Source organism: Eubalaena glacialis, chromosome 5, assembly GCF_028564815.1.
Source record: "Eubalaena glacialis isolate mEubGla1 chromosome 5, mEubGla1.1.hap2.+ XY, whole genome shotgun sequence".
Lineage (NCBI taxonomy): Eukaryota > Metazoa > Chordata > Mammalia > Artiodactyla > Balaenidae > Eubalaena > Eubalaena glacialis.
In genome coordinates, this window is record NC_083720.1 from 139,392,609 (window position 1) to 139,412,904 (window position 20,296).

Here is a 20,296-nt window from a genome sequence, read left to right on the forward strand (position 1 = left end):
ATCGCTGGAGAGCAAAAGGTCTTTTAGTTGATTATCCTAATATGTTTCCTTATACAAAAATTTATACAAAGTTAAGTATTCTTAACTTTGCTGTATATACCTTTGCTAAGAGGATCAGCAACGTGCATAAAAATCAGATATTTATGGTGACTACAGTCACCTTGTCTTTATAACTAAGTGCCACCACTTGGCCCCTGCCATCCTGGTATTCCAGTATCCCCATGCATTTTGGGATTCCAATTTGATGGTAGCATTCTGGCCTACATGAACTTACAGTGATCACAGAACCCTTCAGGGATGATGGAGCTCCCCTCACAAATTTATTTGTCACATTTTTTTGTGAAATGTGGGTCCTGTGGACCCTCCTAGGATGACTGAGCAGATCTTAACATGATAAATGTATTCTAACGTTCCAATCTCTCTAAGTCTTTGGACATTTTCCTCTATAGTTTACCAAGATAGTTTTGATATTTCAACTTCATTTAGTGTAGTCCATGTTAGGGTCTGTCAGACAATCAAGCAAAACAATTGTTAGAGCCCTTTCTAACATCTTCAATCAAACACTGAATCCAGAATCCCTGTTTGGTGGTCCTGTATCAGTAAATGTGGCTTGATCTAATTTTTTTTAATTTATTTATTTTGGTTGCGTTGGGTCTTTGTTGCTGCACGTGGGCTTTCTCTAGTTGGGGCTACTCTTCGTTGTGGTGTGTGGGCTTCTCGTGGCGGTGGCTTCTCTTGCTCTGGAGCACGGGCTCTAGGCATGCAGGCTTCAGTAGTTGTGGCATGCAAGCTTCAGTAGTTGTGGCTCACGGGCTCTAGAGCACAGGCTCTGTAGTTGTAGCGCAGGGGCTTAGTTGCTCCGCGGCATGCGGGATCTTCCCAGACCAGGAGTCGAACCCGTGTCCCCTGCATTGGCAGGTGGATTATTAACCACTGCACCACCAGAGAAGCCCCGGCTTGATCTAATTTTATGTTCTTTCCACCATTACCCACACCTTTAAAATCCATTCCCGCACATATCCCCCAAATTTTTGTACATTTGTATATACTGAAAATAATCATGCAGTTCTTTTGATGTGTCAGGCACCTTTTCATGGGTCACACTTTGTGTCTTACTCTTTGGGATCTATTAGTAATTGAGTCTAAGTATAGGCCCAGTCTATAATAGTCCTGTGTAGTTATAGGTCCAGAAACAAAGAGATGGCTGGGGTGGGCCCTAAATAGCATCAACAGTGCCTTGCAAGGCAGCAATCTCAGGGAGGCTTCTGCTGACAGAGAAGAATTTAGGGATTTGTCTTCCTTGGCTTCATAGTGATCTGCATATATGACCCCATTTGAATTTTCAGCATCTCACTCCCCAAACAATGAGGTGGGGGATTCAATTTGCACTGTAATCCCATCATTCACAAAATGAGACTCTGACTTTTTGTTTCCAGCTTTATTAAGATATAATAGACATATAACATTGTGTAAGTTTAAGGTTTACAACATGTTGATTTGATACATCTTATATATTGCAAGAAGATTATCACCTTCACATAATTACTATGCCATCATATAATTATTAATACCATTTCCTTTTTTGTGGTGAAAGCATTGAAGATCTCCTCTCTCAGCAATATTCAAGCCTATAATACAATATTATTAGCTATAATCATCATACTGTATATTAGATCCCCAGAATTTGTTAATCTTATAACTAGAAGTTTTCACCCTTTGACCCGTATCTTCCCATTTTCCCCACCCCCAAGCCCTGGTAACCAGCACTCTACTGTCTGTTTCTCTGAGATTCTGACTTTTGTTTTCAGAAATCTCAGCCTTGTGGCAACAGGAGATAAAGGTTTCTTTCAAGGCAGATACAGAAGCTTTCAGGTCATTTATACTCAGCTGAACCTGGGAATTTGAAACCCTGAGATAATCCTTTCCTTTCCTTACTTTTTTCAGCACAGTCAGGAGAAATATTATCCTCTTAGCTTGACTACAATATTCTAAAGCATCAAATACATGGTCACGTAGAACATTCCCTTCTTTACGTATTTGGTTAAGAGTATTCAAGGTGATATTTTGTCTATCTCTATTGCCAAATCATGCCATGGGCTACAAGTGCCATTTTTACCACTGAAAATAGTAGAGTCATTAGTCTTTGAAATCTAAGCAGAGTAGAGAAGCAGTTCAACAAAACCCAGAACCAGTTTAGAAAACTCATCCTTATCATGCTATTCCTCTAAAACCACCCCATTACTAAAAATCTGTTGTCAGTCAGGGTTCAACAAGAGAAGCAGAATCATAAAAATATATTATATATATAAAATGAGATTTATGGAAAGGAATTGACATAAAATTGTGGGGCTTCTAAGGCCAATTTAAAATCCAAAGGACTGGTTATCAACAAGGGCAGGCTAGAACTCTTGCACATGAACTGAAGCTGCTAGCCACAGGCAGAATTTCTTCTTCTTCAGGAAACCTCAGTTCTGAAGGTTTGTTCAACTAATTAATTTATGGCTGTTCAACTAATTAATTTATGCACACCCAGATTATCTTGGATAATCTCCTTCAGTTAAAGTCACTAGTTATGGATCATAATCACATCTATAAAATACCTTCACAGCAATGACAAGATAAGTGTTTGACTAACTGGTGACTGTAGCTTACTCAAGTTAACATATGAACTGTCCAACATAATAGAGAAACAGTTTATTATTCTGAAAACTGGTAAATAGAGTAAAATAATCAAACATTGATACTGCTGTTTCTATAAGAACTATACCAATAGATAGGCAGATAATAGGTGTGGGGGAATGTGTCTTTATAAAAGTATACCAAGCAATAATTGAAAAAGAAATGACAGAATAGAATATCACCATTTAGCAGCCCCAATGAATTAATGGATGTGGGCATTGAGCACAAATAAAAATGAGAAAAAAAAAAAAAATCAGACATTATCTGTCCCTGTTCTTGATGAACAGCCATTTATAACCTTGCCAAAGAAATGAACCTGAGTCTGATCAGGTCTCTATATTCAGGTCTGCCAGTATACTGAAAATGCAAAGGAAAAAAGCACATTTTGAACTATGTTGCGCATATAAAAATAGCCAAATCCAGACTGTGGGAAATTCTTTATATCAAATAGCCCAGGTTCATCAATGGATAAATTGTAAAGAAATGAAAAGGATAGGGGTTTATATGCTAAAATTAATCTTAAAAACTAGCATGTTTTAAAAGAACAAAACTATAGTGTTTAGGTATCACACTTGGATGATAATCTGAAAAATAGCTGTTTATATGATAGATTGTTTGTACTATAGTTATATAGAGTATCAACTTCAATGTCATACACTTTCATGGCTCTCCTGATAGGAACTAGTTCTTCTGCTGTTTGACAGATGAGATTCTTGTCAATTAAGATATTTTGCTCAATGGATTCTTAATAATGGGGGAAAAGCCAACATGTAAGTTATTATCAGGTCCTAGGAAATCTAATAGTTTTGATATCTATTGTTTTGTGATGTTCAACGCCCATTATACCCTTTTTTATTCTAAAAGCAGAACCATTTATTTTTGTGAAAACTTATCTATATAGAGCGGACCCCATCACTCCCCATTCATGGTTTTGGGACCATTATACAGGTGCAGTAAATCAGAGTTTATCAACCCTAAGATGCAGTAACTGATACAGGGAAGAGATGGGGATTCATTACTCAACAAATATTTGTGACAAAATTAGACCAGAGTTCTTCCAAGGACATGTTTTCATTGCTCTTCAATGTCCCTTTCATACTGGCACTGATAAGCTGTTAGGATGTAAGTCTGGTCCTGCCAGCAGGTTTTCTATCAACTGTATGAATAGAAAATTTGAGTATAAGAGAATCTGGCCTTGATGTCACTGATTTCATGAATCTAGCAGTGACTGAACCCATGGACTGTAGTCTCCCAGTTTAAATTTGGTTCCTATTTTTTGTATCTAAAAGATTTTTCAATAACATATTGTGAATATTTGAAGATTTCTAGAACCTAAAAGAACACATAGACTATAAAACTATGTCTTTGCTAAAGACTATGGGACATGGATTTTATGTGATGCGAGAGAATAGAGTTGGAGGAAGATTTGAGAAATAACTTCACACTGTAGTATATAAATGTGTCTGTAAAAATGTGTTTCCAAACTTTTGTCTAGTAAGATGTTTACAGTTGATAGAATGTCTTGAGATTCTACAATGAACACACTGAAGTGACTTATCCAAGGTTACAGAATGGTAGGAGTGCCTCGATAAATAGAACACATTTGCTCTTAGAAAAGAACACGAAATCAACCATTTTCAGTGTACAGTACAATCTATTCAGAAAACTATCCATTGAAGCTTCAAATTAGTCTTTTCTTATTCACCTTAAAAAATCACTTACTAAATATAGTTTTTCAAAATGCATATTGTATTAGGATACTATGGACATAAACATGTCTGAAAATTTTATTTAAAAATCTTTAAAAAGAAGACATCTCAAAGTTGCTAAATGGTAAACAGAAGGTAAAATATTTTTAAAGTTTATGCTAAAATTAGATCCTTTCACTTATTTTATTTATGAGAATTTATTCACCAGTATTATTCCACAGAGGTAATGCATTTTGAATTTTAAATATTGGCATTATAAATTATAATATCTGTCTTCAAAAGGAAAACAAAAAGAATGATCTTTTGTAAAAATATTTCTTTAAATCTACAGCACTCCTCTTTTGGCATGTCGAAATAGCTGTAACTCCGAGGTAAAGAAATATATGCATATTGATAAAGCATTTATTAATATATAAAACTACAGTAATTCCAGAAGGCCTGCTTTTGTAAGCACTCTAATACATGGACAATTTCCAAGAAGTGTTCTGAAGTCTAATAATTATCAGCCCAGATGCCGGATTGTGTCTGGGTGGGACAGCTGAATGAGCTGTCACATGCAACAGAGTTGCCAGTCTTAAACCAGCTATGACTCCTCTCTGTACACTTCTCTCTCTGGGGCATTAAAAAACTCTTAATTAGCTTTTGTTTCCAAGCAGGGCTTCACTTTTCATGATGTTACTTTATTTTGTTAGGATTATTAGATTCAAATTGACCTTGACATTTCATTTATTACAATAAGTACATATATTTATGCAATATTTAAATTCAAGTTGTTAACCTAAGATAAAATCGGAGGTTCATTAAAACATAAATGTCCCTTTAATACTGAAACAAGAATTTGTTATACGCAATTCAGGATTGTGCTGAGATATGATAAATTTATCTGAAAAAGCAAACCTATTCTTGAAGACTTAACAAAATGTTAAAAATCCATAGGAATAACAAAGAGGGTAGAAATACTATGAACCTATATTGCTGGTAAAATTCTTGAATAAATTCTATACTCCCACAATGGCAAAAAAAAAAAAAATACTTGAATTAAGACTATATTCTACTTATCGTAGAGAAAATTTAGAAAAACTGCCATATGATGTATACCAAAATGTTTTGAGTTCCCAAGGGGGAAAGCATTACACCAGTGCAAAATATTTAGGTATTTTTCAGAGCCTGGTATTTTTGAATAGTTTAACCTAAATGCATTTTTATTATACAGTATCAATTTCAACTTACTTGAAATTTTTCACACAGTAAATTTCAATTTGAGTCTTTATCTTCACTTAGGGTTCAGGATCAGTTAAAATGTGACAGCAAATTCAGCTGTTTATGAAAGTAAAGAGCCAATTGTCATTTACCTTTACAGATATTAATAGTGTGTTTAACAAGTAACAACATGCATCCTCCTTTTAGCAGAGACGTTGCTTACTAATGACATCTCATTTCTTTACACAGCGGGGCCTCTTATTCTATTTGGGCATAATGATTGAGCCAACATCAGTTTTTAAGACTGTATGTTATCATTATTCATTACAGTACTGCACTGAAGTTTTTTTGGGAGGCAATCAAGAACAAAATGTATATTTTAAAGACCCTCATTTTCCCCCTAAATGCTTGAATTAACCTGTCGTCTGTGGTGTTCAGAGAATTGAGTTATGTCCTAAAGCAATGCTTCTCTTGGAGTACATCGCGCCTGGAGATTGGGCTCTGATTAGCCTTTGAGTTTTCTAATACAGTCTATTGATTTTCTGTTACTGTAGCTGCCTTCGGATTTTGTGTGCTGGTACAGGGCTTCTGTCTTTTGCATGAGAGAATGATGAATGGTTGTCTGCGAGGCTCCAAGCACATACTTATTTCCTCTTCAATAAGGACAACCGTCAATATCATTTAAGCAGAGAAAAACAGTGAGGAATCCAGCACACTTATGGAACAAATTGAGTTTCTTCACATTCTTTGTTGATTCTAACTACTAAACTATACACATCCTCCAAAAATTTGACAATCTTATTTGGTACTCTTAAATTCCGTTACTCTTATGGTGAGAAAAGAATAAACTTTCTTTTAACGGTAAAAATGCAACTTTTGTGAGAGTATATTTTAAAAGCAATCTCATTTTTATTTTTCAGTTGGCCACTACATTGATTTTAAATGCAAACAGACTAGGACTAAGAAATAAAGCAATATTCTGAGCACATTTTTTTTTAATTAAGATAAATAAGTACTAGAGATATAATGTACAAAATGATTAATGTAATTAACACTGTTTTGTGTTATATATGAAAGTTGTTAAGACAGTATATCCTAAGAGTTCTCATCACAAGGGAAAATATTTTTTCTTTCTCTCTTTTATTTTGTATTCATATGAGGTGATGGATGTTCACTAAACTTACTGTGGTCATCATTTCATGATGTATGTAAGTCATATCACTATGCTGTATACCTTACACATACGGTGCTGTATGTCAATTGTATCTCAATGAAATTGGTAGGAAAAATCTTATTATGAATGAATGTACAAAATTATAATCATCTAGAACTTCCTACACTTTACACTATAAAAGTTCATTTCAATGTCAACTGACTCTAATTTTTTTTTTCAGTAAGAATACAGCATTGTCTTAGATCATATTCACTACAAGCATAGTCTGAGAAATAGAATCTTGGGCAAGTGATGTATTGAAGAAGTGGTCTGGATGACACCTGTAGCAAGTGAAGGAAGCAAAATAAGTCAGGGAAGAGCTAAGCACAGCTGTGGATGCAGGTGAAGTCTGGCCTCAGTCTCATTTCATAGGGAATCCTGGAGTGGGAATGGTGCCACTCAATTGTCCCACCTTGAAGCAAGGGCCCTGCCTTTTTTTCACGCTTGTCAGTAAGTCATTGGTCATAGGCTGCATAGACGTGGAAGGGGAGCATAATTCCCTAGATTATTTCTTTGCCAAGCAGTTCCCATCAGCAGAGGGCAATATTCAAGAGAAGAGCCAGCTGCAAGCTGCTAGCAGTCAGCACTCAAGCAGCTGAGAGACGGGTGAAAGAGCCCTCAAAGGGGACCTGAGCAGGGCAACAGCAATGCCTGCTGGTCACATTCAGATTCACAGTCCTGGTCTGACTTGCTCCCACATAGATAGGCAAAGATTGAACATAGTACCCATTGCCTTTAAAACAGGGATCTGTAAAAGGGATGTACAGTTGGCTTACCAAAGTAATGGTGGTTTGAAATTGTAGTTTAGCATATAAATTGACCAGCAAAAACATTTGCTTTGCAATTTATGGATAAAAACCACAGGGTGTTCTGCATTAATTGAATCCACATTTTTACACCTGTTTAAAATATTTTTACAATTTTAATATTCAGTAAAGTATAAATAAAATGATTCGATTGCTGTGTTCCTGTTATTAATTTTTGTTCTTTCAAAGAACCCCCATAAAATGCAGTATGTGCTGTTTCAATGTTGTACAAGGAAAGAGGATACAAAATGATCTACCTCTATATTTCTCAAGTTCATTTAGGAGATGGAAAATACTAAACAAATACTGTAATGGTTCAAAAGAGTAGTAATTATGACAGCAACTGAAATTTAGTTATACTTTAAAAAAATTTACCAAATTGTTTATGGAACAATGAGTTTCATAGCTTCTGAAAGTTGGAACTGTCATACTATAGTATCACAGTCCTTAAATGGTACATGAATCTGGGTTTTCCCACACATGAAATCATCCTCAGAATAAACTGAATTATATTCTAAGGAAGAGGTAGATTAAAGCAATCCAGATATGCTTAGATATTCATTTAGAAGTATTGTTTTGCTTCACAAAGAGTTGGTTTTATTGAAAACCTAGCTCCATATCATTTTTTTCCAATACCTTGAGTTTTTAGTTTTCTTCTTTTCTTTTCACCTATAAAAATACTCGGTGTATTCTTTGCTCAAATTCTCAAATCACTAAAATAAGGTTTTTATATATGGTATTTAAATTTTTTTATTGGTGTCAAATACGCTGACTTGCTGATACCAGAATATGAAATTACTGGCTATTGCAAATGATAGATTCTGGAGTGATTTCAAGTCACAACAGGATAGTGGATGAGCTTGTGCTTTTAGATCTTTCTCCAAGCAGATGACTCAAAGTATATAAATTCATATCAATCCAGTTTTGGCTTGGCACCTTGGTATTTATTCTACACAGGAATCTGTAATATTGATTACAAGTCATATGAAGTTAGACTGATATACTTCCTTCCATCTTCTTTCCAAAAATAAATTATGCCAGAAATTCAAGGTTAATGAAGCGAGCTCATTATAATATACCTCTTCTGGGCATTCTTTCACGTTAGTTAAGTAACTGAGGAAATTAGACAGGTGGAGGTATGAAATGTGATACATGCATACACATTCCTCAGGCTAAGCTGATGTAAAATTACTTGACTTCATTTCCTACCTGTAATAGAAATGACAAGGTATGCTGATGGACTAAGTCCAACAAACTTCAATGTGGTAGGGTATCAACTAGTCAAGTTCACTCCTTGTCAGTTAGTAGAACATTAATATAGTAGCATATGGCATTTTGTGAATTCTTGAAGAATCAGTGCAAACTTCAAGAAAGGTAATACTCATCTATTGCTGATTAAGATCAACTGTCCTGCTGTAACTTGGGAACAATTTAGTAATATTAACCAATTGAATAAGGGATATACATATTCATTGGTATGCTGAAGAGCACAGACTGAGGCCACTTGCAAACTTGGTCAAGTTACTTAAACTTAATATGCCTTAGCTATCTGATATTTAGTATAAAGGTAATAATAGTACACTCTACGTGGAGCTAATAGATGTAAAATACTTAGAAGAATACCTAGCACATATAGGTATTAGCTATTAATATTCAGCAATAATCTTAAGAAATTATTAAGGATGTATAAAAAAATTTCCTCAAGAATATTTAGTGTAACATTATTTGATACAGTGGAAAAATATAAATAAACTTCAGGTCACAACACTGATGTTTGAATGATTACGTTAAATCCTAAAGTTGGAACCCTACACAGCCATGTAAAATGGCATCATAGAAATGCATTTGTGATATAAAATATATTAATATTATAGTGCCAAGATAAGTTAAAAACAGTATATGAAACATGACTTTAATTTTATTAAAATTAAATGCATACAGATACCCTAAATAATTTTAACAGTGGAAACACAGTGTTAAGATTGACTATTTCAGAATGTAGATATATGGATAATTTTATCTTTTTAAATATTATTGCACTCTGGATTTTTTTTTTAAAAAATGAATTTCATTTTAAGAAAGAAGTCAATTAATTTAAAGGTTTAAAAACTCTCACAAATTGTGCTAAACATAGTTTCTAATCTGCTAAGTGATCTTGTAGAGATATACCTCTAAATAGAACCTTTTTATATAAATGATGTAAACCCAGCTAATCTGGGCTATTTCTATATGAGATAAGTGCCTTCTACAGAAAGTCTTCTGTTTTTAAATGTAATACATGTAAAACTCTATAGGGGATATAGGCTAATAATGAGAAATCACTGACTGGCTACACTTAGGTCTTGAAGCAATAAAAATGCCCCCTCACATTATATGGAGCAATCTAGAAAAACAGAAACCTGATAGCCTTTAGCTGAGACTAACGTAAACAGCCGCCACTATGTAACCTACGGTACTCAGTAAGATGGCCTCCTGTAGGCAGAATGATGCAATGATCTTCAGGAGGTACTGGAACGACTCTTTTTAAGAAACTTATAGACACATCCTGAATTTTTCATGTACTCCTCAATACTATCAGAGAATATTGTTTTACACAAAACAGTTTCATTGCCCATGGAAAAATTCTGTGATGTGTCTACTAGTGAGAATTTAAGCACATTTACATAACATTACCAGGATACATTGAGAAGGTAATTAATTCTTCACGCAGTCAAAAGTGCACTTGGCATTGGTTGTTTATAGAGAAGAAAACTTGTAGCATGCCTAAAAGTTAAAGACAAGAAATGTTATTAATGAGATGATTTCACCTTGAAACACAGAATAGGAGAAGAAATCCATCTATGAGAAATCTAGTAAAATTTTCAACCATGCCACCTTGGAAAGAGCACTAGTTGACATGATTGAGCCTTTATGTAAGCAAGGGTTATTGTAATCTCAGCTTCATCTATTATTTCATTCAATCATTCACTCATTTATTCCTTCATTCATTTACTTAGTTATAGCAGACCATTGCCAGATGAAGAAACAAAAAAAAAGCTCAATTAAAGCTAGAATCAAATAACTTACAACATGTCACCAGAAGTTACTACTAAATTTTCAGAGTATGGATTTTGGCAGCAGATAAAGAGTACCTATGCTTTAGTTTCCTTAGAAATGAAATTGGATAAAGCCAATTAAAGGGGGAGGGGTCGTGAAACCAAAAAGCTAATGCCCACTGATTGATTTAAAGGAAACTTTGATTCTGCTGAAGATGCAAATATCAGTATCTCAAAGTTTATGACGTTTCCTACATTTAGTTTCTTCCCCCTCCCTCCACCCCTAACCCTGAATATGGCTGGAGAGCTGAGAAATGCACACAGTACATTTAGATGCCAAATACCTGGAAGCACGTGTCAGCCATGATTATCAACAACCTGTGCTACATGCCAATTTATCCCACAGGGCCTCTGGGAATATGTGCATGTTGTTAGTCCACAGTGCCAACAAACCATGTGTAATCACAAATAGAAGCAGAGCCCTTCTCAGATCTAATCACACATTTCAGAACATGACTTTGTTTTTGTTTATATACCTTGTATTTCAGAAATAGGTTTATGTCTATCTCAAGGAAAAATAAAGAGGCTGGGTCTGATCATATATCTTTCTGGGAATTATTCCCAGAAATTATATACTGAAACTGAAAATCTCTTCCAAAAACTATAATTTTCAGATAGTTAAATGGGCAAAATATCAGCTTGTTATTCATTTGCTTATTAAAAAGCAGATCAGGAACATCCCTACCCATCTTTTAACGATTATTGTCTAATATTTAATTGCCTGCTCACTGCCTTCTTACCCAAACATAAACCTTCTTTCACACAAGTACAAAAATCTGGAAAACCCTCCTCTGAATTAAGTGCTTCTTTTAATGAATAAATAATTCATGAACTGTTACCTTCTTCATGAAAGTTTTTAGCAATTGGATAATATTATGAATGTTTTCCTATCACCACCTACTATAGTTTTCAAAACTCATACTTCACGTTTTGCTAAATTTGCAAATTATGTAAATATAATGGGTTTCACTTTATGGACTTACATTTGTGACAGTTCAATCTCTCAGTTATCAACATATTTGTTAATTCTCGCTTATTAGAATTTCTATTTTAATTTGCAAAGTCTGAAATTAAGGTGGTTGAAAGGAAATAAACTAGTTGATTTCTTCTGAAACATATACAAGACATGTTTACTCAGTTCACTTGAGCACCAAGAAATCTAGTGAAGAATTGTTAAGCTTAAAAGGATCAGTGAAAATAGAGAAAATCAAAGTAAAAGCTATCAACCAATCAGTGATCTAGCTCTCTTTCACCTCATTATTATTGCTCTTTTATACTTTCTATCAATTTAAATTTCCCTGCTCACATTCATGTAGCTGACCTTGAATTATTTACTTAACTTCTATTAGCTTCAAATTGTTCATCTAAGAGGATTATATAATAGAATTGTTGGAAGACTAAATTAGATAGGATATGTGAAGTAGCGAGCATATTGTAGACTTTAATAAATGTGGTCAATATCTTTTATTTCTCCTGTTTTTCATATAAACACTTATCTCCCACTCCCTGAAATATACAGCTCTAGATGCAACATTATAATGTGTGTGGGTTTTTAAATCTAGGTTCACTTACTCTCCTGCAGATTCATTTTCCTAATTATTAGTGAATGGGGCTACTGATTAATATATAACCATACTTAATAAAGAAATCTTGTTTTAAAATATCTGTGTTGGTTAATTGATATAATTCAAAGTTTTTCTAATATATGTAATTCAGTAATCTGGGTTTTTTTGTTTGTTTGGTTGGTTGTTTTTTTCTTGGTGTTCTGCTTAACTTGTGACTAACTGCAAGCAACCAGACAGGCTTTGTTGAGTATAAACGACTTCAAATGCCTCTCTCTCCATGGCTTGAAAGTCCCTCATACCTCTGGGAAATGACACATTGAACATATAATAGATAAAGTTTTTATTCTTTTTCTAGGTTATGTTAAAGGTGTCTGTAAGGGAAATTGAGCTACCTTTATTAAACTATTGTGCAACTATAAAGACAACCCATATTTCAAAGACTTGGACTATATATCTTTTCCTTGAACAAAAGTCAAGATGTGAATAAAGTCATGTCAGTAAATTAAAAGAAAAATAATAATATAATTTCAACCCTCTCTCAACCTCATATTTTTTTCTAACATAAATGGAATGGGGGCATAAGTATGGGTTCATAATTATTAGGAGTGTGTCTCTGGAGAATTTACTGGAACTCCTTGACTTCTGTTACCAATTCTGCAGTTTGGGGTAAGAACAGCATATCAAGCTTGTTTTATGATTACTAAATAAAAAAGTGTTCAAGTACTTGGAAGATTATCAGTATGCAATAAACGTTAAATGTTAGTAAAGGGAAAAATTTTAAATAACATGAAGAAAGTAGTCTGGTATCATGAAATTAAAGAAAATAATGTAGATATATGATTATTCTGACACTAAAAAGTGCTTCAGGAAATGGCCTGCCAAAGTTTTTATCTGTTTGTCCTTTTTTTGTTGTATTGAATGAATAGCCAGAAATTTTAAGAAGCAATAGTGATTGAATATAGGTTGTGTTTGATGTATATATAATATTGTTTGATTTCCCATAGAGAATGAGATCCCAAGAAAGGTGTTGTACTCTTGAGCACGCGATACAACCTATTCTGAGTGTATATATAGGTTTGAGACGTTAATGATTATATGGATCTCTGACAATACTAAAGTGCATAAAAATTTAACTTGCTGAATTATTGTGGTTCATTTTGGGATTATTTCAAATAGCCCTTTGTATTCTATGTTTATAATATCATGTCAGTGATTAGAACCTACAAGTAGAAGGGCAATAGCTACAAGAGTGACTAATTATTAATAATGTACCACAATTTAAAAAATTTAAATATCAGCAGTTGCTTACAAGGTGGGCATATGCTGCATTCCAAAAAATAAAAATAGAAATAGTAATTGGAAAGCTAATTACTGAATGAAACAATTAAAATTTTGATTATGTGTTGGAAAAGAAAAATTTATGTCTCATACTCCCAGATGTTAATTTATCTTCTTTGTTTTAAATTTGAATTGAACACAGCAAAATGTGAAAAGTTAAAAACAAGTTTCAAAGATATTTAATATACTTTACATTAGCTGTTCTAAAATCATGAAAAATTAATTTTTATAATTTTATTCAACTAGAAAGTATTTTGTTATACAACTGCACCATAAAATTGCTAAAGTAACAAATACATACTAATGATTATTTGTACAACTCTTTTTAGATTTTTGGAGTATCACGATCATTGAAATGTTTTTACGTGTGTATACTTTATGTCTCAAACTATAGTGAAACTATAAGCTTGTTCAAGCTAGAAATGACAGATAACACTATTTATATACCACCTACTCTCAACCACATCCCAGTTTCAGCTTACTACTAAATTATTGTTGGTCTATGCCTTTCTTATTTAGACTATCAGATATTGCATCCGTTAACTATACTAATTACTTAATTGCTCAACTATATTGATATGGGATTTGACCAAACTATATTACACAGATGACAAGAGACAAATTCAATAACCTTGGAGGCCCCATTCCTCCACTTTTGATGATGAGCAAGAAGACAAGAAGCCCTTCAGTAGGTCTAGAGCAGCTCATGGAAAAACTGGCTCATAACAGACTCTGAGCTCTGGAGACACATCCTTTTTATCAAGACTTTTTCCTTGGAAAGAAAATTCTTGTTGCATCTTTGTCTTGATATTCTCTGCCTGCTATTTCTTTTAATAGGAAGCACCCTCACCAGGAGCTCTTTCCCTCCAGTCCAGCCATAGCTGGTCTAAGTTTTCTCCAGCCTGAGAGCTCATGAATTCCATGTGCTCTGATACTTCTCTTCTCAAAAGTTTTAACTCAATAAACCCTATTTACATTTACACTACATCAGGGTAGTACGTAGTGACTTGTGTATCTGTGCCTTGGTTCAGTGACAAAGGATGTAGAGGCCTATTACTTTAAGATTAGTATGAGAGAACACCTTTCATCACTTAAATGGTAAAGGGAACAGGGACAAAGTCTTAAATATATAATACTTGCATATAAGTCTGTTTTCCAGTGAATTTGGAATTTAGGATGGACTAAAAGGACATATCTATGATTTTCTTCAAAATGCTGCAATACCATTTTATTGAGAATATACTGAAAGCTCTTTTGGAATCAGTTGGATCCATGTCTTTAGGTTACAAAAGTAGCATTGAAAATGTAAACAATATTAAACTCCAACAATTCAAGACAGAATGTTAAGGCTAACAGAAGTCCTTCAAGATTTTCTTTACATTTGTATATATCTTAGTAGACATGCCATCAACAAAACTTTTTTTCACTAATTATATGATAAACATGTTTATCTTTTTCTCGTAAACATCATCATGAAATGCACATTGTTTCATCACATAAAGAATACTTAGCATAGGGACAGTTTATTTCCCATATTTTTAGTACAGTCTAGCAGAGTCACTAATATTTATCGACATTTTAAACTACAGAATAATTGACAAAAACTGCTTGTGTCTTTTATTATAGCAGTTATTTAAATGAACCATATTTGGGGGGAAATAATTGGTTTGAGAGATGCCTACAACTATCTGTGTTATTGGTATTTGCATGGAAAAACAGATTAATTTAACTTTCTACCAAAGGAAAGTATTACTTTCTGATGGCTAGAGTTTGTCTCTTGAGACCAAAGGCCACTGCATAACTGCAGCCTAAACACCTATGGATCCCTGACAAGGAAATAGATAGTCTCACCTAATGTTACAGGTCTCTTGTGATTTTTAACACAACTCTAATATAAAATTGAAGAAATCTACCTATCATTTTAAGTTACATTACAGACTGATTCCAGCTGGGAACATGAGGGAATTTATCAGCTGTTTGCTGAATATCTTTCAAAGACAGTGATTAAATCCAAATTCCTTAATAAGATATTCAAAGACCTCCAAAATATGGTCCCACTCCCATTCATATTCTTCAAAAGAATTACATTAAATTCTATAAAATAGGCCATATTTTTCACTACTACTGTGCTTTTTCTCAGGACTTCTTTCTTTCTGGAATGCCCTGTTTCTCTTTCCTACCTACTCTGTTTTCTGTCCAAATATTGTCTGCCTGCTTCCTAGGCCCAGTGCAAAAGTTGTCTCTTCTCTGTAGCTTCCACTGACCTCTTCTGAGCCATCTCTTCACTTCACGTGCCTGACACAGAATTCCTCATATTCTACCTTCTACAGTAGATGTTAAGACATGTTTTATTTCCTTTACTTGATTATGAGTATTTTGATGGCATGTATTTCATAATATCAACCTTCCCACCTACATGCAGTGCTGCACATTGTCAATTCACTTGAATGTACTTAATCATTAGGTGGCAGAGAAAGTTGAGTGATTGTTATAGATATGCAATTTTAAGTGAAATATAATTGAAACTTTGAATGATTATATTAAAAACATAGGACTGACTTTACTACTTTTATTTTGGCAGGGATTTTATGTAAGAGAAATGGAACCTTAAAAAACCTTACTAACCATGCCACTGATTTATTAGAAACAATGGCACTATTTTCCTGTGGGTAATTAAAATACCACAAATAAGTAAAATCCAAAAATTATCCCCAAATCTCATCTTCTAGAATTTGTATTTCTTCCACTCCATCTTTCCAAGTCGTACCTAATAAAAAAATCCATATAAGCACAATCATTTCCATGAGTGTGGCAATTTCAGAGCCAATACATTTGAATTTGGTGACAGTCATTTAGCGTGGTAGTTCGGTGTAAAAGATGGAGCAGGACAGGTCTGACCTTGTCCCTTAGTTGTCCACCTAGTTATTCTGTAATCCTGGGCAAGTTACTCTCCCTGGCTCAACTTCAGTTTGCTCATCAATAAAATGTTGGGAAGGACCCTACCCCCTAGGCTTTTCATGGTGATGAAAAGCTAATGTAAGTGTTCAGTATATGTGACCTATTTATATTATTCATTCTTGGCTCTTCGGCCTTTCTAGCTATAGATCTCTCTCCTAAAAGACAAACATTGGCAGAACCAAATTCAGACTTTTTTTACCTACTGGAAATCTTTTAGCCCAGTCATGTTTCAGGCATGTATGCATTTTTTAAATTTGCAGCATTTTCTTCAATGGAAAATTTGTTTGTTAAATCAGAAAGTTTCCTTTCGGGAAACAAAACAGAACACCTCAGTAACAGTGCTTCAGGTATACTTTGTGCCCAAATCCATTGATTCTTTGTTTTACTTTCTAGGAAGTAAATGATTTTCAAACAGGTCAGGAAAGGGTGATAAAACACAGAGAAACATTTTCTCTATTTCTATTATTCGAGTAAAAGTTCTTTTACAGTGCATGCCCAGAAATAAAATAATTAGACTTATGCTTGTCTGCAATCTAAGGAATAATGTATGTTATTTAGCACAGAGGTAACGGCAATCTGAAGCTTTTCAATTAAATCCAAAATGCTGACATACCAATTCTGTTACCTCATACATATCAGTAGATTTGTGCTTGACTAAATTGCATGGAGGCATCTTCATATGTGTTGAGAAATATACCTGCAATTAACGGCACAATACACACTCTATTGACGAATCTTCTTGAGAACTAATAATTATTTTTTAATGTGTGTATGTTTGGTAAATGATGCTATAAATGAACTCAGACCAAAGCAATTATTAAACAGAAGAAAACATGAATCTGTCCTTTCTTAGGATTATGATATAAAAAATTAAATGATATCTAATCATTTGCTAGCATCAATTGAGTTTCACATAATGCTGTCTGCCTGCCTAGGGTATATAATTTAAAGGTTTTCTATACAGAAAAAACGTTTCCCAGAAGTATTTTATTCTTTAAGTTTCTTTATTAATTTAAAAATAATTTCATTCTTCTGCCCTATGTCCTACAGAGTAGACAATTTTTTTTCCAGTGCTAATTTTTCAATCACATTTATGTGAATTTTACATTCTCACTTGTTATTTTAGAGCTAGTCAGTAAAAGTTATTTCTTCTGTCTTTGAACCCAAGTAGGGAATTCTGAAGGTCAGAGCTACTAATGCTCTGTCATGCATACGCTCTCTTGTTCTCACTCCAGCTCTTATTCTCTCTGTATCTCCCCTTAATGCCTCTAAATCATCAGTATACTCTGAGACAGAGGAAAAGAGGGATTTTTCTATGTTAGGGATAATAGATTGGCAGGAATATGGGGAAGAGAGGATATAATTGTCTGAACTTAACAATCAGATTAAATCGGGTTTTTCCCGCTGTGGACTAATCTAAGAAACTTTATTACCTCTAAGTTATAGAAATGAAACCAAACCACAGACAAGACAGTGTTTTAAAGAGACATACCATTAACTCAGAGCCAAAGTTTTGAAGTCTTAGGAAACTTCAATTGTTTGAAATGTATAAATCTCAGAAAATTGATACTATATAATTTTTCCCTTTAGAATATGATCAGCTGTTACTTTGACAGAATGAATACAAAGATCAGCATTCCGTGTGAATATAGTCAGAGTTATGGAAAATGGAAATAAAAATCTGCTTCATGGACAGTATTTGCTCAAGAACAATAATTTACACTTTAATTCCAAACTCACTAGAATAAATCATGGTACAATTTTTTTTAAGTACAAATCTTGATGTTAAGTTCTCTTTATAAAATTTTTCATATTGTGTTAGTTAAAATTAAGTAATTTTCCCTTTCTATTTTTTTTCACTGAATGATGAATTCCTTTTTCCAAATGGCTTAGATTGAAAGAACTTCCTAGGCAGCATATGAAGTAATGCTCAAGCAATTCATAAGTTTCATTAATTTCCAAACTATGACATGACATTAGATAGAATACCTTTATATAATCATGCTTTTATACATTTATTCACTAAGAAGGCTCTTATATAATTGTTCAAATGTGTAAGTGATCTATATTTTCATTAATGTAGATTGCATTGTTTCTGGCACAAGGTGGTATAGATTAATATAAGTGTGTGTTTGTGGCGTGTGTGTTTACGTTCTGTCTGCCCGTAGGAAAATGGAAACACTTGATAAAAGGCATTTTTGGAAAATGGCATTTTGGATAAAAGACATTTTCCCCAAAGATATACAAGAAAAAAGGGTAAGCATTTATAATTTGTTTCTAGATAATTCTTTAAGGTGAAATGAATTCCTTATTAAAGATTTAGCTCATAAGGAGAGTGAACAGTGTAAATAGCTGCCTACTTTTGATGAGTTATCCAAATATTTTAAGGGTATTTTTCCATCTTAAGGATCAAAAGCTGGTTGAAATTATATGCCTTTAATCAGCAAACAGTTTTTATATACATTGGCTAATATCCATGACTCTTTTTTCAGCCAATTAAAATAAGACACAAAGAATTCTTATCCTCCATAACTTGTATCCTGTTACTTATGTGAGACAGTAAAATTCTTCCCCATAGAGTGGAGGAGGAAGTCAGATAAGATCATTCCCACTGCCTTTTAGAATCTTATCAACACTTCTAGCATCTCCCAAAGTTGTCGCCATCCTTCTTTCTCAGAAATGGCATTCTTCAATTTATTTTGTAAATGGATCTTTGGCAATTTCTCAAATTTCTCCTAGCTTAGAAACTTTTTTTTTTTTTTTTTTTTGTATTTAATGGATCTATTGTCTTATCAGACTAAAGGCTCTAACAAAGGTATTTTCTTTCTTTTTCTCAATGCATATAAAATGGTGATGCTCAACTAAGAGACATTTTATAGGTTCTAAGGGGCACTCCACACCAGCCAATTCTCAGGAATAAATCCCTTTTTGGAAGACCCTCAAAACAGATGATCTTTGCCTTAAACAGAAGGATGTTCTTGGAGAAGATCATTCATTTCTCTTTTTTTTTTTTTTTTTAGGGCTATCCATATAATTCCTTTATTTTTTAATTAATTTTTATCGGAGTATAGTTGCTTTACAATGTTGTGTTAGTTTCTATTGTACAGCAAAATGAATCAGCTATACATATACATATATCTCCTCTTTTTCAGATTTCCTTCCCATTTAGGTCACCACAGTGAAAATCATTCATTTCTAAGCCAGATAAAGGAGGAGACAAAAAGTATTTCTCAATCCATAATTCAGAGGCTCACTTAAGTCAATTTCAAAGTAGGCATGGACACTCAAGGAGACATCATAATTGTCAAAGTGCAATTTTCAAAAAGTTAAAAATGTGACTTGCACAAATACAGATTGAACAGCAAAGATTTAAAAACCCATTGTATTAGTTGTCTCTTGCTGCTTTGACAGATTACCATGAATTTAGTGGCTTAAAGGGATGCAAATTAATTATTATACAGTTCTGCGGGACAGAAGTCCAGCATGAGTCTCACTGGGTATAATCATGAAGCCAGCACAGCTGTGTTCCTTTCTGGAGGCTCTGGAGGAGAGTGTGTTTCCTGCTCATTTGTGTTGTTGGCAGAATTCAGTTTCTGTGGCTGCAGGACCGAGGTAACTATGTTCTTTGTTTGTTGTTGTTGGCTGTAACGTGCGGGCTACCCTTAGCATCAAGAGTCCTCTGGTTTTCACTCAGAACCAGCAATAGGGCATTGAGTCCTTCCTGCTGCAGTAT